Source organism: Dendrobates tinctorius, unplaced genomic scaffold, assembly GCF_039654945.1.
Source record: "Dendrobates tinctorius isolate UK_male_01 unplaced genomic scaffold, ASM3965494v1 ptg000026l, whole genome shotgun sequence".
Classification (NCBI taxonomy): domain Eukaryota; kingdom Metazoa; phylum Chordata; class Amphibia; order Anura; family Dendrobatidae; genus Dendrobates; species Dendrobates tinctorius.
This window is the reverse complement of record NW_027361694.1, coordinates 16,862,271-16,888,863: the sequence shown is the minus strand read 5'-3', so window position 1 is coordinate 16,888,863 and position 26,593 is coordinate 16,862,271. Positions and strand designations below refer to the sequence as shown.

Below are 26,593 nucleotides of genomic sequence, written 5' to 3'. Positions count from 1 at the left end.
CCCCACACTGCCCACTTTACTTTCCATACTGGTCGCTCTCTTTACAATGTGCCGTCCCACTTGTCATCTCTCTATACCAGAGGTTCCCAAACTTTTTTTTCTCGGAGACCACTTTCAAAATTTTACTGGTTTCGGTGGACCCCCTGCTGCTAGATTTCTTCCATGTTCCCAAAACTCGTCAAAAAATGTGAAGATTAGATCTAACGATGGAAATTTGCATTACGGCTGAGTTCCAACCCTAAATTCGGAGTGGTAAAAAGAAAAAAATAGTATATTTTCTTGTGTTCTATTTATTAAAATAATATGATTACAGCCTTAATAGAATTAAAATTAATCATTAATAATGTAACGTAACTTCAACAATGCGAATCAACAATTTAAAAAAAAAAATGTCATAATTTTAATGGTACGGATGTACTTGATGAATTGACAGCAAATTATCAATATTTGGCTCCAGTTTTGTAAGGAATGACCGCAAATCTCCCCGTTCTGTGATGTTTAGTCTGCTCCTTTTTTTTGTTAATAGGTTTGTAATGACACTAAATTTTTTTTCGACAAGGTATGACGAGGGAAACGCTATCAAAAGTTTTCTCGCAATTTCCCACAGCCCAGAATATTTTTCGGGTATTTCTGCCTGCAGCCAAAATGTTTGATAGCCTTTTTTAAATTTCACCTTCAGCTCCTCATTGGTGCTAAGTTGAGTAGCTCCTCTTGTAATACCACATCCGCCACTTCCATTTCATCAAATGGATTTATGATCCATGGTGGTATTTCCATCGTCAGAATATCTTCAAATCTGTTTTTGAAGTCATCATGCAGGGCAGTTAAATGTTGAACGTATGTCTGAATATACTCATCAAGACATTCTGCCTGTGACAAGTTTGGAAACTGAGAGAATTCGCGCCGACTAATATTTTGCTTCATAAATTTCAATTTTCCAATAAAAGCTGAAATTAAACCCTTTGTTTTTATTAAATTTAGGCTGTCCCCTTGTAATTGCAAGTAAATGTCATTACATTTTTTGAACAAATCTGTCAAATACGCGATGTCTGCTTTCAATTTGATCAGGTTTTCTTTTAAATCTGGATCTTTACTTTCCAGAAACTCTAAAACTGATTCAAAAAGTGAGTAAAATCTTGTTAAACATACACCTTTCGACAACCAGGGTACTTCAGTATGTAAGTGCAATCGTTGGAAGTCTTCATCATTTTCGTTGCACAATTGTGCAAATAAACGGGTATCAACACATTGCTTCTTATTTTGTTAACTGCTTTAATCACAAATTGAAGTGATTGATGCAATCTATTACTCAAATTTTTCACTACCAGGTGTTGTCGGTGGATGACACAGTGAATTGCAGTTACTCCTGGTATAATTCTTTTAAGGTGGCTTATAAACCCACGATATCGCCCGAACATGGCAGAAGCTCCATCTGCTGCCACCGGAGATGTGTGCAGCGGAGGTGATGGGAGGGAGTGCAGCCATCGCCATATTCAGAGAACAATGACTTCCGGCCGGCGCTTGGAATTGTGGGACAGCAACATAAGCGCTGGAAGTCTGTGACAGAGCCAATTGGTGACTATGTATTTAGATTACAATTTAAAAGTATGTATAACAAATAGGCAGGTACTTACTTTTTCCGGCACTGGCAAACACTGACATCGATTCACTTACCCTTTTCTTTTCAAAATTTCGGAAACAAATGAGTAACGTTTGTCCTTGGCATTCGTATTTATATTGGTGAAGAATCAATCAAGTTCATGCAAGATTGCAAGCACAGCACAAGTCGTATTTCGTCCCTTTGCACGTCTGAACAAGAGGGCGGGCGGCGCTTTGCAAGTCTCGACACGCGTTGTACTGAATATCGAATATGCAAATTTTTACAAGTAACAGTCACTGACCTTCTTAAAATATTATCTGCCTACATTGATAGGTAAAGCCAGATAAATTTTCGTGGACCCCCACTTACAACTTGCGAACCCCCATTTTTTTTTTTCACGCCAACGTAGACCCCGTTGAGTCTCCCGTGGACCCCTGGGGGTCCACCTGGACCACTTTGGGAATCACTGCTTTATACTCTGCACCATATTGCCCAGTCTCTATACTGTGCTATCTCCTCACATCTTCCTCCATCTGCAAACTTTCCCACATACTGTGCCTTCACACCTCTCCTTCAAACCCACCTCTATGCTGTCCCCCACATACTGCTAAGCATCTATACTATACGCCCTCCTCACACTTTCCTCCCCATATTGTCCCCTCACACCACTTACTCCCCTGTAAAACTCCCATGTCTTTTCGGTTTAATTGGAGTGTTTATCCACAGCAAGATCAGGTGACCTCATCATGCTGCTGCACTTTCACTCCACCCCAGAAGTTCAGAGGATCACAGCTTCAATTGTATTTGCGCCTTTCAAATGCAAGTACAATTGACACCAGGGAGCTGGCATTTTACTTGTCCTCTGAGCCTGCTGTCAGCTTAACAAATGGTTCAGAGGGTTAAGAGAAAGGCCAAAAGCAACTCCAAATGGGCAGCAAAATGCCACCCCTGAGAGACAACGCACACCACTGCATGATGCGAGATGCTACTCTTGCTTCATGGCAGAAGTGCCCCCTACCTAACTGCACCAAGTGCACATACTTCACCTAACACTCCCCCCAGTTACAACCCTGATAAAAGTCTTCATAAGAAATTATATTTTAAACTACTTGTATAGGAGATATAAAAAGCGGTGAAGTGGCAAATGCTCAGTCAGTGAGAGGTCTTAAGAACCACCTTTTTCATTATTTTGGGGTTATCTGTCATACCCTGTTGTAGAGAACTATTTGATGAAATCTGTTAATGGTAGAATCTGTGGCTACACTTTCACATAGGGTCTTTTTGGTTATAACACTTATGGGGTATCATGTAATCTAATACAGGAGCTCACAGGTAACTCTAATTATATGTTCCATGAATTCATCGGGTGGAATATTGTATTTGCTTTTATTATTTTTAGGAATGTTCAACCTTATAAATAGGTTAGACTGACAAACTCAATAGTTATACATAATAGTTATACATAAGATTGTTTGCTTAGCAAAACTTTCCTTTCTGACAGTCTGTGAGCTGAAAGAACGGAGCATTCTGCTACTCCTATAACTGAACCTCATTGTACCCAATTAAAGTCAATGAAGTGAATCAGCACTTGTGTAGTGTCTTTGAAAAACAATTTCATTACGGCAGTTCTCACCCCTTTATAAACATGATGCTGGTATGATGAGACCTAATTTCAACCTTATTTTATTTTGTATAATTTTCCATTTTTTAAATTCAGGAACTAGTAAGTTATAAAGGATATTTGCATACTGATTATCATGGTAACATGTATATTCTTTACTTATACGTACTGTAGAAATGTATATTTAATGTTATATTTAGAAAAAACGTATGAATAGTAAGCTTCAGAAATCATACACTGCCCAAGTTTGTACTCAATCAATCACAATCTACCAGCAGATACTGGATGGGGCTGAGCAGACTGCAAGCCAGATGTGACTGAGCGCTGCAGCCAATCACAGGGCTTAATGTTATTGACTTATTGCCCTGCCTGAGACCACACTAGTAGCCAACAATGCATGGAGATATCTAGATGTGCATTATTTTATCATTAATTAAGTCAGCTAGTGTTAAATGGGTTACATTGTTTACACTATAAAATGGGTTATCCATGAACCATTGTATGCAAAAAAAAACTTCACTTAACTTCTCTTATCTAAAGTATAATAATGAGTAAAAGTATTTTTTTAAACACTCTGGTTCTGATTAATCAAGACAGACATTTTGATGAAGAGTGCACTGGTGTAAAGGTACTGTCACACTTAGCGATGTACCAGCGATCCCGACCAGCAATATGACGCGGTCAGGATCGCTGGTACATCGCTTAGTGGTCGCTAGTGAGCTGCCACACAGGCAGATCTCACCAGCGACATCGCTGGGGACGGGGATCGCTACTTACCTGTCAGACCAGGCGATCCTGCGTCCTCCCGCCCGGCTCCACGCGTCGCTCGTCGTCACAGCAGGAAGCGCCGCAGGAAGCTGACGACGAGAAACGGTCCAGGACGTTCTCGCTCGATCAGCGATAACCAGCGGGGGAGCCGGTCGTAGGTATCAGACACAGCGATATCGCTAGCAATATCACTATAACGTCACAAGTTATAGCGATATTGCTAGCGATATCGCTTAGTGTGACATGCCCTTAACACTTGCCAAATTCATTAAGAGGTGTGCGTCTCTTAATGAATTTAGTGCATCTATCATTTGATGTGCTTCATCACAAGAAATGAATGCTAGTCAGGGTTTGGAGCATATTTCTGTCATTATTTATGCCAATTTTAGGGCTCATGCAGATGACCATTGTCATACCTCCCAACTTTTGAAGAACACAAAGAGTGGCAACTGAACTTCTACTGTACGTGTATGCAATGTATCTTTAGGTATTAGTATAATCTGCCTGTGGGGTCAGAGTCTGCAATTATCTGAGGCTGATCAGTGCAGGCTGTGACTCATTGCTTTAGCTGCTGCCTGCAAAGATAGAGGTCATAGGTTTGATTCCCAGTGGAGAGCAGAAGACAAGAAAATAATTGTTTATTCAATTAATGTAAGTGTGTGCAGAGCAGAGATGCCGACACTCCCCACTGAGGAGGAGGAAGAGCTAAAGAGCAATGAAGAGAAAGTGTGAGGAAGTCGAGACAAAACACTGACCGCTCAAATCGGGACGGTTGGGAGCTATGCATTTACAACTCCCTGTAAATAATCTAATGACTGTTGTGTACGGGTTGTTACGATTAGAGGGACACTAAATATTTCCATATTATTTGCTATTTTTTTAATAAAGCACATTAAACTTATATTATTGTAATTGCTTTTCATTATTTTTTATTACTTTTATATGAAGAAACAAAATCTTTTGTTTTCTCTACAGAATACAGGTACATAGAAACATATTGCTATGTACAATGTATCTCTATGTACCAGTATTAGCTGCCTTTGATTTCACTGCCTGCAATGCAGCTTCAAGTATACAAAATTCTTCATTCTTCATCAGTTCAAGCTGTGGCTCTTAGCGTTAACTACCGCCTACAATGATAGAGGTTATGGATTACCGTATATACTCGTGTATAAGCCGACCCGCATATAAGCCGACCCCCCCTAATTTTGCCACAAAAAAATGGGAAAACTTATTGACTCATGTATAAGCAGAGGGTGGTGCTGTACAAGGGTTAATGGTGGTCCAAGAAGATGCTCCATAGATAAATACCCCCCATAAAATGCTGCACAAGGGTTAATGGTGGCCCAAGAAGATGCTCCGTAGATAAAAAAAAAACCCATATGCTGCTGCACAAGGGTTAATGCTGCCCCATAAGATGCTCCATAAATACTCCCCATATGCTGCTGCACAAGGGTTAATGCTGCCCCATAAGATGCTCTATAAATACCCCCCATATGCTGCTGCACAAGGGTGAATGCTGCCCCATAAATATCCCCCATATACTGCTGCAAAAGGGTTAATGCTACCCCATAATATGCTCAATAAATACCCCCCATATGCTGCTGCACAAGGGTTAATGCTGCCCCATAAGATGCTCTATAAATACCCCCATATGCTGCTGCACAAGGGTTAATGCTGCCCCATAAGATGCTCCATAAATACCCCCCATATATTGCTGCTGCCTCTGCTGCAATTAAAAAAAAAATGACACTCACTTCTCCATCGCTGGGGGCCAGGTGCCGATGTCCTGAGCAGGTGGTGACAGGTTCTGATGTCAACGCTGGCTCAGGCCCCCGGCACTGGCGATATTTACGGGTCCCCGTTCCATAGCTGTCCACAGCTCTGTCTCCCGGGTCTCTGCAGTGACATTCAGCAGAGAGTGTGCACTGACTTCGTCATCGCGCCCTCTGCTCAACGTCACAGCCAGAGGACCCGGAGACAGAGCGGTGCACGGCGATGGAACAGAGACAGGTGAATATTGCTCTGCCTCCCATGATACTCACCCCCTCCTGGCGCATGGTCTCCTCTGCAGCCCCTGCTTCTCCCTTGGTTGTCTTTCTGCTTTCAGCAGTCACATGGTACCGCTCATTAAACATATGAATATATGTATATTCATGAGCGGTACCACGTGACCACTGAACACAGGTGCAGGAGACCTACGGAGAAGCGGGGGGGCTGTAGAGATGTGCCAGGAGGGGGTGAGTATGGTCTCTGACACCCTCGCTCCACCTCCCCCGCCGAACCACAGTATATGACTCGCGTATAAGCCGAGAGGGGGACTTTCAGTCCAAAACAATGGGCTGAAAATCTCGGCTTATACGCGAATATATACGGTAAATTCCTGGAATAACCCGATCACAAGAAGAGAATTGTTTATTTAATTAATTGTGTGTACAGAAATACCATCCTTGCCCCCAAGGAGGAGCTACGAAGAGATGAAAATGCAGGAGAGAAGTGAGTGGAAGTCACGACTGCTCCCTCAAATCACGACAATCCTAATAAATCTGGGACGGTTGGAAGATAAGCATAGTTTCTGTCAGCGTGTGATCCATCAAAACACCGGATTACACTCAGACCAATGTCAATGAGGCAGCGCACATGAGCGATTTGCCTCTGAAGTCACTTGCCTATTCATGTCTATGGGTTCATGGAAAACATTGGACCACACTTGGATGACTTCAAAGTGTAGTTTGATTTTCATGAACACACTGAAAGGAGAAGATGGAAAAACTGTTTTTTTTTTTAATTCACATGTAAGAAAATCGGATCACACTCTGATCATACTGTGATCAAACTCTGATTAGAGTCTAATCAGAGTTTGTACTGTTTTTCCTCAGATGGTCAAACGGTCATCTCCATTTGCCATTATGATTTAACCCCTTTACCCCCAAGGGTAGTTTGCACGTTCATGACCGGGCCAATTTTTACAATTCTGACCACTGTCCCTTTATGAGGTAATAACTCTGAAATGCTTCCATGGAACTCACTGATTCTGACAATGCTTTCTCATGACATATTGTACTTCATGTTATTGGTAAAATTTAATTCACATAACTTACGTTTATTTGTGGAAAAACGGAAATTTGGCGAAAATTTTGCAATTTTCCAACTTTGAATTTTTATGCCCTTAAATCACAGAGATATGGCAGACAAAAAAACTTAATAAGTAACACTTCCTACATGTTTACTTTACATCAGCACAATTTTGGAACCAAAATTTTTTTTTTGTTAGGAAGTTATAAGGGTTAAAAGTTGACCAGCTATTTCTCATTTTTGCAACACCATTTTATTTTTACGGACCACATCACATTTGAAGTCACTTTGAGGGGTCTATATGACAGAAAATACCCAAAACTGACACCATTCTAAAAACTGCACCCCTCAAGGTGCTCAGAAGCACATTCAAGTTTATTAACCCTTCAGTTGCTTCATAGGAATTTTTTGAATGTTTAAAAAAAATGAACATTTAACTTTTTTCACAAAAAAATTACTTCAGGTCCAATTTTATTTATTTTACCAAGGGTAACAGGAGAAATTGGACTGCAGACGTTATTATGCAATTTGTCCTGAGTACGCTGATACCTGATATGTGGGAGGAACCACTGTTTCGGCGCATGGCAGAGCTTAGAAGGGAAGGAGGGCCGTTTGACTTTTTCAATGCAAAATTGGCTGGAATTCAGATTGGACGCAATGTCATGTTTGGAGAGCCCCTGATGTGCCTAAACAGTGGAAAATCTCCACAAGTGACCCCATTTGGGAAACTAGATACCCCAAGGAACTTATCTAGATATGTATTGAGAACTTTGAACCCACAAGGGCCTCACAGAAGTTTATAACGTATAGCCATACAATTAAAAACATATTTTTTCTACAAAAATGATCTTTTCACCCCCAATTTTTATTTTTCCAAGGGTAACAGGACCCTAAAAGTTATTGTGCAATATATCCTGAGTACGCCGATACCCAACATGTGGGGGTAAACCACTATTAGGGCGCATGGCAGAGCTCGGAAGGGAAGCAGCGCCATTTGACTTTTTTGGCTGGAATTGGGATTGGACGCCATGCCGCGTTTGGAAATCCCCTGATGTGCCTAAACAGTGGAAACCCCCCACAAATGACACCATTTTGGAAACTAGAACCCCCTAGGAACTTATCTAGATGTGTGGTGAGCACTTTGAACCCCCAAAGGCTTCACAGAAGTTTATAACGCCCGGGCGTGAAAATAAAAACATATTTTTTCCGCAAACATGATCTTTTAGTCCCCAATTTTTTTATTTTTCCAAGGGTAACAGGAGAAATTGGACCCCAAAAGTTGTTGTCCAATTTGTCCTGAGTATGCTGATACCTCATATGTGGGAGAAAACTACTGTATGGGCACACGTCGGGGCTCGGAAGGGAAGTAGTGACGTTTTGGAATGCAGACTTTGATGGAATGGTGTTATGAATGGGTCACCGAGGAGGATAGCAGGCTCAGGCTAAGTCACAGAAAACCAGAGAGGTTGGTAACTAAGTGGATTGTAGACCCCTGATCCTATCCACACAACTAGCAGTAGCCGTGGAGCGTACCTACGATGATCCTAGACGCCTTGGCACAGCCGGAGAACTAACTTAACTTAAAGCAAGAAAGGGGAAATCTAAACTTCCCCGTAGCAGACCCCAAAGGAATAGATAGCCCCCAAACATATATTGTCGGTGAGACAAGATGAAAACACAAACGCAGGCAGGAAAATAGACTGAGCAAATGATGGGGCCCACACTGACTAGACAGGTCAGGAAAGGAAAGACCCTGCAATCACGCAAAAAACCCTGCAAAAAGTCCAACACGTCTGATGCACAAAAAACACTGAAGTCGCACGACTTCGCCCCCACTATATCAGCACTCTGGTATATACTGAAAGCAAAGCAAAAAGAGACTAATATAACAGGGGACAGAACAAACTGACACAAGCAGTAACATATGGGCAGTGATCCAGCACAGCCCCAGCCGGAGCTGGCTGACGCGCACAAAGAAGAGATAAACAAAACCAGATCAAATGCAAACAGAATAGCAAATTAACCACTTAGCTGAACATGCGTCCATGGCCTCTTGGGCACCGGCAGGGGCATCAACAACCTACTTGAACGAGAACAGGGCTTGGGACCAAGAACAAGTCCCACAGGACTGCACAAAATTCCTGACATCATGAGATAAGGCAGGCCACCAAAAAGACCGACTCAACAAATCTCTGGTGCCAAAAATACCTGGATGACCAGCCAACGCGGAGCAATGAATTTCAGACATTACTCTTTTCCTCCACTGGTCAGGGACATACAATTTTCCCATAGGGCAACGTTCAGGTTTGTCCTCCTGAAATTCCTCCAGGGCACGTCTCAAATCGGGTGAGATGGCGGAAAGAACTACACCCTCATTTAGAATGGTAGTAGGCTCAGTCACATCAAGAGAATCCGCAAAGAAACTCCTAGAAAGGGCGTCCGCCTTAACATTCTTAGTGCCCGGAAGAAAAGAGACCACAAAATTAAAACGCGTGAAAAACAAGGCCCACCCTAGCCTGTCTAGGATTCAAGCGTTTGGCTGATTCAAGATAAATCAAATTCTTGTGGTCGGTGAGGACCACAACTTGATGTCTAACTCCCTCCAACCAATGTCTCCACTCTTCAAATGCCCATTTCATGCCCAACAATTCCCGATTCCCCACGTCATAGTTACGTTCAGATGGGGAGAATTTTCGAGAAAAGAAGGCACTAGGATTCATCTTAGAAGTCACCGGATCTCTTTGGGACAAAACGGCTCCTGCACCAATTTCAGAAGCATCTACCTCCACCTGAAATGGGAGTGAGACATCAGGTTGCCGTAGAACCGGAGCAGAAGTGAATCTCTGCTTAGCTCCTGAAATGCCGAGACTGCCTCTGGAGACCAATTCACCACATCAGCGCCCTTTTTGGTCAAATAAGTCAGTGGTTTAACAATACTAGAAAAATTACTTAGAAATTTACGGTAGAAATTAGTAAAACCCAAAAACTTCTGGAGAGCCTTCAAAGAAGTTGGCTGAACCCAATCATAAATGGCCTGTATCTTGGCCGGGTCCATTTCAATAGCAGACGGGGAAAAAATGAATCCCGAAAATGAAATCCTCTGTACACCAAAAAGGCACTTCGATCCTTTAACATACAGAGAATTTTCCCACAAAATCCGGAATACAGTCCGGACATGTTCCACATGAGAATCCCAATCACTGGAAAAGATCAAAATATCATCCAGATAAATGATCAAAAATTTATCCACAAAGTCCCGGAAAATATCATTCATAAAAGATTGGAAGACAGAAGGGGCATTAGTGAGCCCAAAAGGCATCACCAGGTACTCAAAATGTCCCTCCGGAGTATTAAACGCTGTCGTCAATTCATCCCCGTGCTTGATGCGAATAAGATTATATGCCCCCCTGAGGTCAAGCTTGGTAAACCAACAGGCACTTTTAACTCTGGAAAATAAATCAGAAATCAAGGGTAACGGGTTCTGATATTTAACAGTGATTTTGTTAAGGGAATGATAGACAATACATGGCCTTAATGAACCATCTTTCTTGGCCACAAAAAAAAACAGCACCTAAAGGTGAAGAGGATGGTCTAATATGACCCTTCTCCAACGACTCCTTGATATAAGATCGCATAGCATCATGTTCGGGTACCGATAAGTTGAAAAGCCGACCCTTGGGAAATTTACACCCGGGCATTAACTCAATTGCACTTCTATGAGGAGGCAAAGACGCAGACTTACTCTCACTAAATACATCAGAAAAATCAGCCAAATAGTCAGGAATATCATAAGACTGGGGAGAGATGGAGAAAACAGGAGTGTCACTAAGAACACATTGACAACCCCAACTCACCACAGACACAGATTTCCAATCCAAAACAGGAATATGAGTTTGCAACCAAGGAAAACCCAGAACAATAGTATCATGCAAATTGTGCAACACCAAAAATTTACAATTTTCTTGGTGGTCCGGGGCAACCCGCATTATCACCTGGGTCCAAAACTGGGGTTTATTCTCCGCCAAATGAGTAGCATCAATACTCCTCAAAGGGATAGGAGTCCGTAGAGGTATCATGGGAAAAACACAACGTTTAGCAAAGTCCAAATCCATCAGATTTAAAGCTGCTCCTGAATCGACAAAAGCCTTAGCAGAAAATGTAGACAAGGAGCAGATCAGGGTAATCGCCAAAAGGAACTTAGGCTGTAAACTGCCCACCGCAAATGTGTGAGCAAAATGCTTTTCTCGTTTAGGACAGACAGAAATAGTATGAGAGGCGTCCCCACAGGAAAAGCACAACTTATTACGCCTTCTAAACTCCTGACGTTGCGCCCTAGACAAAACCCTATCGCATTGCATGGGTTCAGAAGTTCGTTCGAAAGGCGGCAACGCCTCTTGTGTAGTTTTACGTTCACGTAAACGCCGATCAATTTGAATGGCCAATGACATAGAGTCGTCAAGACCAGAGGGAACAGGAAATCCCACCATAACATCTTTTACAGTTTCTGCCAAACCCTTCTGAAAGAGAGCTGCTAGGGCATTGTCATTCCATTTAGTAAGGACCTCCCACTTTCAGAATTTTTGACACTATAACTCTGCAGAATCCTGACCCTGGTTCAATGTCAATAAGGTTTTCTCAGCTTGATCAATAGTATTAGGTTCATCATACAACAACCCCAAGGCTTGAAAAAACGCGTCCACATTAGTCAGAATAGGATCTCCGGGTGTCAAAGAAAAGGCCCAATCCTGGGGATCGCCGCGTAGCAGGGAGATGACAATTTTAACCTGCTGCACAGAGCTCCCCAATGAGTTAGGTTTCAAAGCAAAAAATAATCTACAATTATTCTTAAAATTCAAAAATTTAGACTGATCCCCAGAAAACACATCAGGAGTTGGGATTTTTGGCTCAACAGCAGATGATTGAGCGAGAAAGACAGAAATTCCTCACACTTCAGCAACGAGCTGCTCAACACGATCAGACAATTGCTTAGTCTCCATTTAGACAAAAAATATCCTCCTACAGCCCCAGAAAAAAAAGAGGAAAAAATATATAAAAAAAAAAATTCTGACACTTTTTTTTAAAAAATTCTTTCCTTCTTAGAGTACCCTAGAGTCTACAGTTAGGCTGGTGATTCTGTTATGAATGGGTCACCGAGGAGGATAGCAGACCCAGGCTAAGCCACAGAAAACCAGAGAGGTGGGTAACTAAGCGGATTGCAGACCCCTGATCCTATCCACACAACTAGCAGTAGCAGTGGAGCGTACCTACGATGATCCTAGACGCCTCGGCACAGCCGGAGAGCTAACTAAACCTAAAGCAAGAAAGGGGAAATCTAAACTGCCCCGAAGCAGGCCCCAAAGGAATATATAGCCCCCAAACATATATTGTCAGTGAGACAAGATGAAAACACAAACGCAGGCAGGAAAATAGACTGAGCAAATGATGGTGCCCACACTGACTAGACAGGACAGGAAAGGAAAGACACTGTCTGCAATCACGCAAAAAACCCTGCAAAAAGTCCAACACGTCTGATGCACAAAAAACACTGAAGTTGCATGACTTCGCCCCCACTATATCAGCACTCTTGTATATTCTGAAAGCAAAGCAAAAAGAGACCAATCTAACAGGGGACAAAACTAACTTGCACAAGCAGTAACATATGGGCGGTGAGTCAGCACAGCCCCAGCCGGAGCTGGCTGACCCGCACAAAGCAGAGATAAACAAAACCAGATCAAATGCAAACAGAATAGCAAATGAACCACTAAGGCCTGTTTCACATTTCCGTTGTCAGCGGTCAGCTGAAATCCGCCAAAGGTAAAAAAACAACTGATCCGACTCCGCTTTGTGACATACGGATGTCAGCGGACCAATTTTTAGGACGGATCCGCGGAAGATGCAAAGTGCCATAATTTAAAGCGACCGCGGCCTGGAAAAGGAGAAAGAGATTTTCGCCGCTTCCCGAACGGAATTTCAGGGTTAAAATGTTTCCTGGAGCAAATCTTCCTGGCATGCACACTTAAAAATAGCGGACCGTCAAGCCAAAAAAAGTTTCAGGGTCCGTCTGTTCCGCCCGGGAACCGCTAAAATTCTCACGGATCCGTCAAAAAGCGGATGCAACGGACGACCGTCAGTCAACATCTGCCACTAATGCAAGTCTATGGGGGGAAAAAGCAGATCCGCCATAAAAGGGGCGGATCCGTTTTTTTATAAAACTGGCGGATTTTGACTGACGTCAAAAAACGGACATATGAAACAGGCCTTAGCTGAGCATGCAGGGACAGAGCAGGAGACATCAGACCTCAGAAGGAACAGGAAGAAAATCACCAGCAGGGATAGAGGGAGTCAGCTGTCTTAAATCCCAATCAGAAACTTCAGATCTCCAATCATCTTCCTCATTATCAGGTGGCAAGCCTTTGTCAATCAGATCAGCTCCACTACCTCCAGTAACCACCAGAGGGAGCCCAGAAGAATTCGCAACCCCTCTGTCAATCTGACCAGCTCCACTACGTTCAGTAATCACTAGAGGGAAGCCAGAAAGAGAATTCACAACTAGTGTTGAGCATTCCGATACCGCAAGTATCGGGTATCGGCCGATACTTGCTGTATCGGAATTCCGATACCGACTTCCGATATTTTTTCAATATCGGAATTCGGCATCGGAATCGGAAGTTCAAAGTTGATTGACGGCCTGACGTCATCATGATGCGCGGTGTGTGCGCATCATGATGCGCCGTCATTTCGGGCCTTCCGGGGGTCCCTGCCGGCCTGCCGGGGGGCTGTGTGGACTGCCCGGGGTCGGTACCGGCCTGCCGGGGGGCTGTGCCGGCCTGCCGGTGGTCTGTGCACCCTGTGGGGGTCTGTACCGGCCTGCCGGGGGGCTGTGCCGGCCTGCCGGTGGTCTGTGCACCCTGTGGGGGTCTGTACCGGCCTGCCGGGGGGCTGTGCCGGCCTGCCGGTGGTCTGTGCACCCTGTGGGGGTCTGTACCGGCCTGCCGGGGGGCTGTGCCGGCCTGCCGGTGGTCTGTGCACCCTGTGGGGGTCTGTACCGGCCTGCCGGGGGGCTGTGCCGGCCTGCCGGGGGGCTGTGCTGATGTCCGGGGGTCTGTGCAAGCATCGTCCGATGGGACTACAAGTCCCATCGGGCGATGCCTGCTACCATGACAGTGATTGACACATTAGCCAATGATGGGACAGTAGTAGTCCCATCATCCGGCTAATGTGTTAAATGTTAAAAAAAAAAAAAAAAAATACTACATACATACTACATACATACTACATGCTACATACATACTACATACATACTACATACATACTACATACATACTACATACATACATACTACATGCATGCTACATACATACTACATGCTACATACATACCACATACATACTACATACATACATATATACTACATGCATGCTACATACATACTACATGCTACATACATACCACATACATACTACATACATGCTACATGCTACATACATACTACATACATACTACATGCATGCTACATACATACTACATACATACTACATGCATGCTACATACATACATGCATGCTACATACATACTACATGCATGCTACATGCATGCTACATACATACTACATGCTACATACATACCACATACATACTACATACATACTACATACATACTACATGCTACATACATACTACATATATACTACATGCATGCTACATACATACTACATGCTACATACATACCACATACATACTACATACATACTACATACATACTACATGCATGCTACATACATACTACATACATACTACATGCATGCTACATACATACTACATGCATGCTACATACATACTACATGCTACATACATACCACATACATACTACATACATACTACATACATGCTACATACATACTACATATATACTACATGCATGCTACATACATACTACATATATACTACATGCATGCTACATACATACTGCATGCTACATACATACTATATACATACCACATACATACTACATACATACTACATACATGCTACATGCTACATACATACTACATATATACTACATGCATGCTACATACATACTACATATATACTACATGCATGCTACATACATACTGCATGCTACATGCATGCTACATACATACTACATACATACTACATGCTACATACATACCACATATATACTACATACATACAATACATCCATACAATACATACATAGACATACAGTACATATAACATAGAGTAACATACTTACCAATACTTGTCACATTGTTCCCCGAAGCCATTGTCTTTTCCGGAATAAATATTAACATAACAAACCACAAAAATACTCACCCACGATCCGAAGCAGTCCACGAGTGTGTCCCACGACGATCTTGGGTAGAGAACTGCAGCATCAGATGATGCTGCCGTTCTCTACGGGCTGCAGGAATCCAATGACGGAAGGTAGGTATCCTTCCGCACTGTATTCCTCCGCCACTTAAAAAAAAAAAAAGTCCCTAGTCTCACTTTATGCCATTGCTGCGTGGGAATTTCCCACACAGCAATGGCATAAAGTGAGACTAGGGACTTTTTTTTTAAGTGGCGGAGGAAGACAGTGCGGAAGGTTACCTACCTTCCGTCATTGGATTCCTGCAGCCCGTAGAGAACGGCAGCAACAGCTGATGCTGCAGTTCTCTACCCAAGATCGTCGTGGGACACACTCGTGGACTGCTTCGGATCGTGGGTGAGTATTTTTGTGGTTTGTTATGTTAATATTTATTCCGGAAAAGACAATGGCTTCGGGGAACAATGTGACAAGTATTGGTAAGTATGTTACTCTATGTTATATGTACTGTATGTCTATGTATGTATTGTATGAATGTATTGTATGTATGTAGTATATATGTGGTATGTATGTAGCATGTAGTATGTATGTGGTATGTATGTAGCATGTAGCATGCATGTAGTATGTATGTAGTATATATGTGGTATGTATGTAGCATGTAGTATGTATGTAGCATGCATGTAGCATGCAGTATGTATGTAGTATGTATGTAGCATGTATGTAGCATGCATGTAGTATGTATGTAGTATGTATGTAGTATGTATGTAGCATGCAGTATGTATGTAGCATGCATGTAGCATGCATGTAGTATGTATGTAGTATGTATGTAGTATGTATGTAGTATGTATGTAGCATGCAGTATGTATGTAGCATGCATGTAGCATGCATGTAGTATGTATGTAGCATGTAGTATGTATGTAGCATGTAGTATGTATGTAGCATGTAGTATGTATGTAGCATGCATGTAGTATGTATGTAGTATTTTTTTTTTTTTTTAACATTTAACACATTAGCCGGATGATGGGACTACTACTGTCCCATCATTGGCTAATGTGTCAATCACTGTCATGGTAGCAGGCATCGCCCGATGGGACTTGTAGTCCCATCGGACGATGCCTGCACAGACCCCCGAAGCCTGCACAGACCACCGGCAGGCCGGCACAGCCCCCCGGAGCCTGCACAGACCACCGGCAGGCCGGCACAGCCCCCCGGCAGGCCGGCACAGCCCACCGGAGCCTGCACAGACCACCGGCAGGCCGGCACAGCCCCCCGGCAGGCCGGCACAGACCACCGGAGCCTGCACAGACCCCCTGGCAGGCCGGCACAGCCCCCCGAAAGGCCCGTACAGACCCCAGAGAGGCTGTACAAGGCAAAAACAGGGTTTTTCTTATTCCGATACCGGAAGTCCCATAGACTTGAATGGGACTTCCGGTATCGGAATCGGCGATACCGATACTTTTTTTAAAGATCGGCCGATCCATTCCGATCCGATACTTTGAAGTATCGGACGGTATCGCTCAACTCTATTCACAACAGAATGGTCTGCGGGTGTCATGTTGCCTTTGGAGAGCACCTGATGTACCTTAACAGTGGAAACCCCCCACAAATGACACCATTTTGGAAACTAGACCCGCCAAGGAACTTATCTAGATGTGTGGTGAGCACTTTGAACCCCCAAGTGCTTCGCAGAAGTTTATAACGCCCAGGTGTGAAAATAAAAAAATCATATTTTTTTTCCACAAAAATATTTTTGCCCCCAATTTTTTATTTTCCTAAGGGTAACCGGAGAAATTGAACCCCAAAAGTTGTTTTGCAATTTGTCCTGAGTAGGCTGACACCCCATATGTAGGGGTAAAACACTGTTTGGGCTCATGGCAGAGCTTGGAAGGGAAGGAGCACCATTTGACTTTTTCAACGCAGAATTGGCTGGAATTGAGATCAGACGCCATGTTGCGTTTGGAGAGCACATGATGTGCCCAAACAGTGGAAACCCCCCAGTTCTAACTCCAACCCTAACCCCAACACACCCCTAACCCTAATTTCAACCCTAACCCTAGCCCTAACCCTAATGGGAAAATGGAAATAAATACTTTTTTTTTAATTGTATTATTTTTCCCTAACTAAGGGGGTGATAAAGGAGGGTTTGATTTACTATTTATGGCAGGTTTTTATGTTTGGCAGCTGTCATACGCTAAAAGACGCTTTTTATTGTAAAAATAGTTTTTGCATCACCACATTTTGAGAGCTATAATTTTTCCATATTTTTGACCCACCGAGTCATGTGAGGTCTTATTTTTTGCGGGACGAGTTGACGTTTTTATTGGTACCATTATCGGGGACGTGTCATTTTTTTGATCGCTTTTTATTCCGATTTTTGGGACGCAGAATGGACAAAAACCAGCATTTCAAGAATTTCTTTTGGGGGGTGCGTTTACCCCGTTCCGTGGGCGGTAAAATTGATAAGGCAGTTTTATTCTTCGGGTCAGTACGATTACAGTGATACCTCATTTATGTCATTTTTTTATGTTTTGGCGCTTTTATGCAATGAAAACAATTTTACATAAAAAATCATTATTTTTGCATCGCTTTATTCTGCGAGCTATAACTTTTTAATTTTTTTCGCTGATGACGCTGTATGGTGACTCGTTTTTTGTGGGACAAGATGACATTTTCAGCGCTACCATGGTTATTTATATCCGTCTTTTTGATCGCGCGTTATTGCACTTTTTGTTCAGTGGTATGATAATAAAGCATTATTTTTTGCTTTGTTTTTTCTTTTTATTTTTTAAGGGGTTCGCTAAAGGGGTTAACTAATGGGACAGTTTTATAGGGCGGGTCGTTACGGATGTGGCGATACTAAATATGTGTACTTTTATTGTTTTTGTTTTTTTATTTCCAAAAAATTAATTAGGGAATATTTTTTTTTAATTTATTTAGCGAATTTTTATAAATTATTTTTACACTTTTTTTTAACTTTATTACACTGTCCCAGGGGGGAAATCACTGTCATGTGTGAGATCGCTGATCTGACACATCACAGATCGCTGTGACAGATCAGCGATCTGACACAGGCACTGCAGAAGGCTTCCTCATGCCTGCAACATGAAGAAGCCGCCTCCCTGCAGGTCCCCGCTGCCATATTGGATCCGGGGACCTGCAGGGAAGGAGGCCCCCGCAGCAGCGCTGCACATCGCACTGCTGCGGGGGTCCCAGGAAAGCACGGAGGGAGCCCCCTTCCTGCCGATACTTCCCTAAACTCCCGGTACACTGCGATCATGTTTGATCGCAGTGTGCCAGGGCTTAACGTGCCGGGGGCGGTCCGTGCCTGAACCTGACACATAGTGCCAGGTGGGTGTCAGCTGTGATAATCAGCTGACACCCGGCTGCGATCAGCGGCGCTCACCCCGTGAGCGCCGCTGATCGCTATGACGTACTATCCCGTCCATGGGCATAGGGGCCCGGGTCCCATGGACGGGATAGTACGTCAGATTTCAAGAAGGGGTTAAATTATGATGAATTTGTGAAACACTCCACCACACCCTGATCCCCATGAAATTCCATCCACTTTTCAAAACGATGATGGAGCTGGCTGAGACTAGCTTAAATTTTAAGCAGTTTTAAGGTACAATTTTGGTGAATACCGCTTGAATAAATTAGGCCCTACATGTTGACCTTTTCCTCTTGGTTTATTCCCCATTAATTATTTAGCTCCATTGGTGGCTTGACAGTAGACAGGACATCACAGGACATTAATGCCACTCTAGCTCTTAGTAGCTTCTTGCAGACCTTGAAGCAGAATGTTTGTTCTATAATCTCCCTCCCTTTTCTAAGCAAACAGAAGAAGGCCCTTTTGGCAATCTTTGACATCCACATGAAAAAGATGAAATTGCCAGAGAAGAATCCAACTGCTCCAACAATCCAATTCGTTGCCTTCCCTAAAGGCCCCGTCACACATAGCAATCTCGCTAGCGAGATCGCTGCGGAGTCACAAGTTTTGTGACACAACAGCGATCTCACCAGCGAAATCGCTGTGTGACAGCGATCAGCGACCGGCCCCCCTGCCGGTATCGCTGATCGCTGCAAGAAACCTCTGGACATTTTTTTTGTCGTTGATCTCCCGCTGGCCAGCACGCATCACTGCGTGTGACAGGCAGGAGACCAGCGATCAGCTGTAAAATAATAAAAAAAATAAAAATATTGTTTTATTCTCACCTTCCGACGTCCCGTGCAGCATTCCCGCCTCTTTCCACGCTCCGGTCCCAGTAATCCTTTGCAAGAATGACAGCGAGACTTCGCGATCCCGCAAGAACGGACGTCATTGCGGTAATTCTCGCAAAGGATTACTGGGACCGGAGCGTGGAGAGAGGCGGGAATGCTGCGCGGGACGTCGGAAGGTGAGAATAACAATATTTTTTATTTTAATTCTATTTTTGACATGGATCCATGGCATCAGCGCTAACGAACACAGCGATGCCGCGCGCTCGGTGTCGCTGTGCTAATCGCTGGTGAAGCTGTCTGTTTGACAGCTCACCAACGATCACATAGCGACTTACCAGCGATCCTGACACGTTGATATCGTTGTCGGGATCGCTGGTAAGTCGCTATGTGTGACTCCAGCTTTAGGCTATGTGCACACGCTGCGGATTCACCCACGGATTTGTATCTGCGGATCCGCAGGTAAAACGGCAGCTAAAATGACCTGCGGTTTTACCTGCGGATTGGCCAGCGGTTTTCCCCTGCGGTTTGACACCTGGACAATGGAATAGGTGGCAAACCGCAGTAGAATCCGCAGAAAAAATTGACATGTCAATTCTGTCTGCGGATTCAAAACCGCAACTTTTCCGCAGTTGAAAAACCGCAGCATGTGCACTGCGGATTGTAAATCCCATAGACTTACATGGTAATGTACACTGTCTGCGGAACTGCTGCGGATCCGCAGAGGCCAAATCCGCAGCGGATCCACAGCAGAATCCGCAGCGTGTGCATATAGCCTTATATATCCCTTTAGAGACCTGTCTCCTGTCAAGAGTCTCACATACCAGTTCTTGCTGCCATCACCATCCTTTTCTAACTGACTCAAACCTTACCACCTCATAATATTTAGCTCCTCCTCATAACATGTGACTTTCCGAGAATGGTTGACTGCACTGTCAATACTCCTACCCATAAAACTCACCAAATCTTTAGGCTATGTGCACACGTATGCAGAAAATTACTGACTGAAAACCGGACTCCTTCCCAGAAAACGCACTTTTTTATGCGTTGTTTTCCGGATCGTCCCCAGTCTCATAGAAAATAGTTAGAAATGCGGGATTTTCCACGAAATTAATGAGCATGCTGCGTTTTTTTCTGCGATGCGTTTTTTTCGCGGAAAAAACACATCAATATGCACAAAAAATGCAGAATTCATTAAAATGAATGGGATGCTTCTTTTAAGCGTTTAAGCGTCTTATTTGGTAAAAACGCGAAAAAAAGCTTACGTGTGCACATAGCCTTACTGATGTTGTCCCTGTAAGAAAATTCACATGTAAAGCCCCCGTCACACACAGCGATCTTGCTAGCTAGTTTTGTGACGCAACAGCGATCTCACCAGCGAGATCGCTGTGTGTGACAGGTATCAGCAACCGGCACCCCTGCCGGGTATCGCTGATAGTTCTTGAAAGCTCTGGACTTTTTTTGGGTCGTTGTTCTCCCGCTGGCCAGTACGCATCGCTGCATGTGGCAGGCGGGAGAGCAACGACCAGCGAGCAGGAGTTGGTAACCAAGGTAAACAGCGGGTTTCTAAGTGCCGCGCGGAGCTTAGAAACCCGCTGTTTACCTTGGTTACCAGCTCCCTGCATCAGCGCGCTGGTAACTTAGGTACACAGCGACGCGCCTGCTCGTCGTGCTGGTGCTGATTGCTGGTGAAGCTGCCTGTTTGGCAGCTCACTAGCGATCATGCAGCGACACACCAGCGATCCTGACAAGTTCATATAGTTGTCGGGATCGCTGGTGAGTCGCTATGTGTGACGGGCCCTAAGGCCCTGTGCACACGGTGCGGTTTCTACCGCGGATCCGCAGAGGATTTGCCGCTGCGGATCTGCAGCAGAACTGCAGGTGATGTACAGTACCATTATAGCCAATGAAAAAAATAAAACGCTGTGCACACGCTGCGGATTTTTCCGCGCGGTTTTTGTGCGGTAAAAAAAAAGCAGCATGTGACTTCTTTTGTGCGGTTTTGCTGCAGTTTTCCACCTGCTCCATTCTACAAATCCGCAGGTGAAAAACCGCAGTGGAAAACCGCACAAAAACGGCAGTAAAACCGCAAAAAAAAAGGATGAAATCCGCAGGAAAAATGCAGGTCATTTGACCTGCGGATTTCTTAAAATCTGTGCGGAAAAATCCGCGGGAGGATCCGCACCGTGTGCACATAGCCTTAAACAAGCAAAGAAATTGGAACATAGGAAAATCCACACATACAGTTGTGGCCAAAAGTATTGACACCCCTGCAATTTTGTCAGATAATACTCCGTTTCTTCCTGAAAATGATTGCGAACACAAATTCTTTGGTATTATTATCTTCATTCAATTTGTCTTAAATGAAAAAACACAAAAGAGAATGAAGCAAAAAGCAAAACATTGATCATTTCACACAAAACTCCAAAAATGGGCCAGACAAAAGTATTGGCACCCTCAGCCTAATACTTGGTTGCACAACCTTTAGCCAAAATAACTGTGACCAACCGCTTCCAGTAACCATCAATGAGTTTCTTACAATGCTCTGCTGGAATTTTAGACCATTCTTCTTTGGCAAACTGCTCCAGGTCCCTGATATTTGAAGGGTGCCTTCTCCAAACTGCCATTTTTAGATCTCTCCACAGGTGCTCTATGGGATTCAGGTCTGGACTCATTGCTGACCACCTTAGAAGTCTCCATTGCTTTCTCTCAAACCATTTTCTACTGCTTTTTGAAGTGTGTTTTGGGTAATTGTCCTGCTGGAAGACCCATGACCTCTGAGGGAGACCCAGCTTTCTCACACTGGGCCCTACATTATGCTGCAAAATTTGTTGGTAGTTTTCAGATGTCATAATGCCATGCACACGGTCAAGCAGTCCAGTGCCAGAGGCAGCAAAGCAACCCCAAAACATCAGGGAACCTCTGCCATGTTTGACTGTAGGGACCGTGTTCTTTTCTTTGAATGCATCTTTTTTTTCTCCTGTAAACTCTATGTTGATGCCTTTGCCCAAAAAGCTCTACTTTTGTCTCATCTGACCAGAGAACATTCTTCCAAAATGTTTTAGGCTTTTTCAGGTAAGTTTTGGCAAACTCCAGCCTGGCTTTTTTATGTCTCGGGGTAAGAAGTGGGGTCTTCCTGGGTCTCCTACCATACAGTCCCTTTTCATTCAGACGCCGACGGATAGTTCGGGTTGACACTGTTGTACCCTCGGACTGCAGGGCAGCTTGAACTTGTTTGGATGTTAGTCGAGGTTCTTTATCCAACATCCGCACAATCTTGCGTTGAAATCTCGTCAATTTTTCTTTTCCATCCACACCTAGGGAGGTTAGCCACAGTGCCATGGGCTTTAAACTTCTTGATGACACTGCGCACAGTAGACACAGGAACATTCAGGTCTTTGGAGATGGACTTGTAGCCTTGAGATTGCTCATGCTTCCTCACAATTTGGTTTCACAATTTCCTCAGACAGTTCTTTGGTCTTCTTTCTTTTCTCCATGCTCAATGTGGTACACACAAGGACACAGGACAGAGGTTGAGTCAACTTTAATCCATGTCAACTGGCTGCATGTGTGATTTAGTTATTGCCAACACCTGTTAGGTGCTACAGGTAAGTTACAGGTGCTGTTAATTACACAAATTAGAGAAGCATCACATGATTTTTTGAACAGTGCCCATGCTTTTGCCACCCTCTTTTTTATGTTTGGTGTGGAATTATATCCAATTTGGCTTTAGGACAATTCTTTTGTGTTTTTTTCATTTAAGACAAATTAAATGAAGATCATAATACCAAAGAATTTGTGTTTGCAATAATTTTCAGGAAGAAACTGAGTATTATCTGACAGAATTGCAGGGGTGTCAATACTTTTGGCCACAACTGTACATTGAAACTGCAGAAATAACGTAATAACAAAAATACTTCTATCTCAGAAACTTTGTGATTAGAGCAAAACTAAGCATATTTTTGGAATCAGCAGATCAAACTCCATAAAACTGACATATTACCTTTGCTGATGATTTTTTTTGTGTTGACCAGTGTAAGAAATATAGAGCATATTGGGACAAAAACTATGGAGTGCAAGCACTGACAGCAATGTAATATTTATCTAATGAAGAAAATGTAGGTATTTCACAAGATCGCTTTTTAGATTTTCTCACTATTCATATTTTTTGTGTGATAATTTCTACAGCCTCTTTCACACACATTTTTTCTTGTTTTTAATGAATGGTTAAATATGTTTTACAAGCATTTAGTGGCGTTTAATTCTAATCATAACATTGACATTCTGGCTTTCTTCTAGTCCAATACAGAAAAACACTGAAATGCATCAAAAGACAAAAAAAAAAAAAACATTGGTGGCAGTACATTTCATATTAAGAATCTGGCCGCATCTTTTTTTTGGCAAAAAAAGGAATGCCTGGATTGCCATGATGTTGCTTCCAAAAACGCTCTGTAAATCTACCCTTAAAGTTCTGTGTCTTTAATTCTTTTTATTCCATAGATTTCCAGTGTGTAATAATACAGCTGTACTTACCCGCTGTTGCTCCAGCTCTTGCTCATCCTTGCTGCCCCAGTCTTTGTAGACATGGCTGCTATTGTGAGATCACAACAATATCACATCTGCACAACCTACCAGAATAGGGATAGTTTCAGTGGGAACAAGTTTAGATGGGGCCCAGGGTCATGTGGTGACCTTGATGAGAGTTCCCTGGTATAAGAGGCCTTCATGCCAAGATGGGAGTAAATTTGGTGCCAACAAGAGGGACGGTCAGGACATATGCTGAGGAAGAAGCTGTGTGTCAGGCCATGACAGGAAGCTTGAGCCAGCGAGTTGTGGAAGCAGAATCCAGACTACGAAAGTCACAATTCAGAAACCAAGCCGCATCGAGCAGCGTCCAGGAGCCAGACCAGCACCAAGCATGTTCCGAAATCCAGACAACACGGCCCAAGGACCAGACTTGTGTCTGTCAAGATCCGGAGCCCAGATGACACCAGTAAAGAGCCGAGGCCCAGCCCTCATGCCACTGGATACGTGAGACATCCATCACAGGTCAAGCATCAAAGATTCACTGAGAATCACAGCTCGGGGTGGACACCTTGGGTGGTGAACAGGAGGCACAAGTGAGCTGGATCGTTGCTTCCAGCACTCACAAATGGTACAGGGGTTGGCCTGGGATAGTACAGCATACAGGACGGGGTCCGGTCGATCCGAGAGAGACCCAGTGAGCTTTGCTAGACTTTGTCAGAAGGACTTGCAGCCTAGTGGGAAGAACTGGAGACCCCCGCTAGGGCCTGTGCTAGAAAAAGAAATAGAACAGTCACTTTTATAATACTGTGACTACTACCTCAGGAAGTTGTAAGATTATATAACGAGAGTGTTATAACAGTTATACTGAACCTGAGAAGTCATTTTATATCTGATATTCTGATATTGTATATTGCATGCTGTAATTATTCGGCTTTACACTATTTACCATTGCCACACTTACCCCATCTTCCCACCACGCTAGAGAAATAAACAGTTTAATTGGTTACTTCTTATCTTATTACTTATCCCTGCCTGCGTGTTGCATCTGGTCACCTGCTTGCACACAGTCAAGATACAGCAGGGGCACATTTATAACACTATCTCAAAACCGGAAAAAAAATTAACACGTCTAGTTGTGAAACATTTTTATTCCAAGATCTGTTAATTAAAATGTACTTTGAGGCACACTATGTTTCCAGGGCTAAGGGGTTCAAGCAGACTCTTGTTATAAATTTATAAATACTGCATAACTTGTAATAGTACTTTCTCGGTGTTTGCAATGACATAAAAATGTAATATTCCAAACTCTGCACAAAATGTCCTACAGATGGACATGAATAAATTTAGGGAATGGGCAGTAAAATGGCAGATGTCGTTAAATGTGGTTACATTATTATGCATGTTAAGTTTAAAAATATGCATGTTATTTTTAATAATGGCTGAAGACATAAAATCAACCTCAGATTTAACTATATACTGCCTTTCCAATTTACTGCATTGTGAGCTAACAGGATATTGTCATATGAAAAGGAAGGGATAGAGAGAAATGGAGAGTTAGTTACCTACAAGACTACAGAGAATAAGTTAGGGTTAGGCTTCTTTCACACTTCCGTCTTTTGTTGTCATTTAAAATCCGCCAAAATGGCGGAAAGCGGAACCGTTTGTAAGGCTAGTTTCACACTTGCTTTTTTTTGCAGCGCGTTTTTCCCGCAAAAAAAAATGCATTGAAAAAACGCATACAAAAGCATACAACTGCTGCGTTTTTTTCAAGCATTTTTATGAGCATGCATGAAAAAAACGCAGCGATTTTATGCGTTTGTATGCGTTTTTAGTGCGTTTTTACCGCGTTTGCGTTTTTTTCCAACATTAGGTGGCCCCTCACACTAACCCAAACCATGACTTTACTAACCCTAACCCTGACCCTAACCCTAACCCTGACCCTAACCCTAACCCTGACCCTAACCCTTAACCAAATCATACTTAACCCTAACCCAAACCCTAAACCCTAACTAACCCTGACCCTAACCCTAACCCTAACCCTGACCCTAACCCTTAACAAAACCATACTTAACCCTAACCCTGACCCTAACCCTAACCCTGACCCTAACCCTTAACCAAACCATACTTAACCCTAATCCTGACCCTAACCCTGACCCTAACCCTTAACAAAACCATACTTAACCCTAACCCTGACCCTAACCCTAACCCTAACCCTGACCCTAACCCTAACCCTGACCCTAACCCTTAACCAAACCATACTTAACCCTAATCCTGACCCTAACCCTGACCCTAACCCTTAACAAAACCATACTTAACCCTAACCCTGACCCTAACCCTGACCCTAACCCTGACCCTAACCCTTAACCAAACCATACTTAACCCTAATCCTGACCCTAACCCTGACCCTAACCCTTAACCAAACCATACTTAACCCTAACCCTGACCCTAACCCTAACCCTGAC

General features: G+C 43.4%; 1 pseudogene; it reads right to left on the bottom strand.

Moving 5' to 3' along the window:
• Positions 1-400: 400 nt before the first annotated feature.
• LOC141084708 (SCAN domain-containing protein 3-like) lies at positions 401-25,097 on the bottom strand (annotated as a pseudogene).
• Between the last annotated feature and the right edge of the window lie 1,496 nt (positions 25,098-26,593).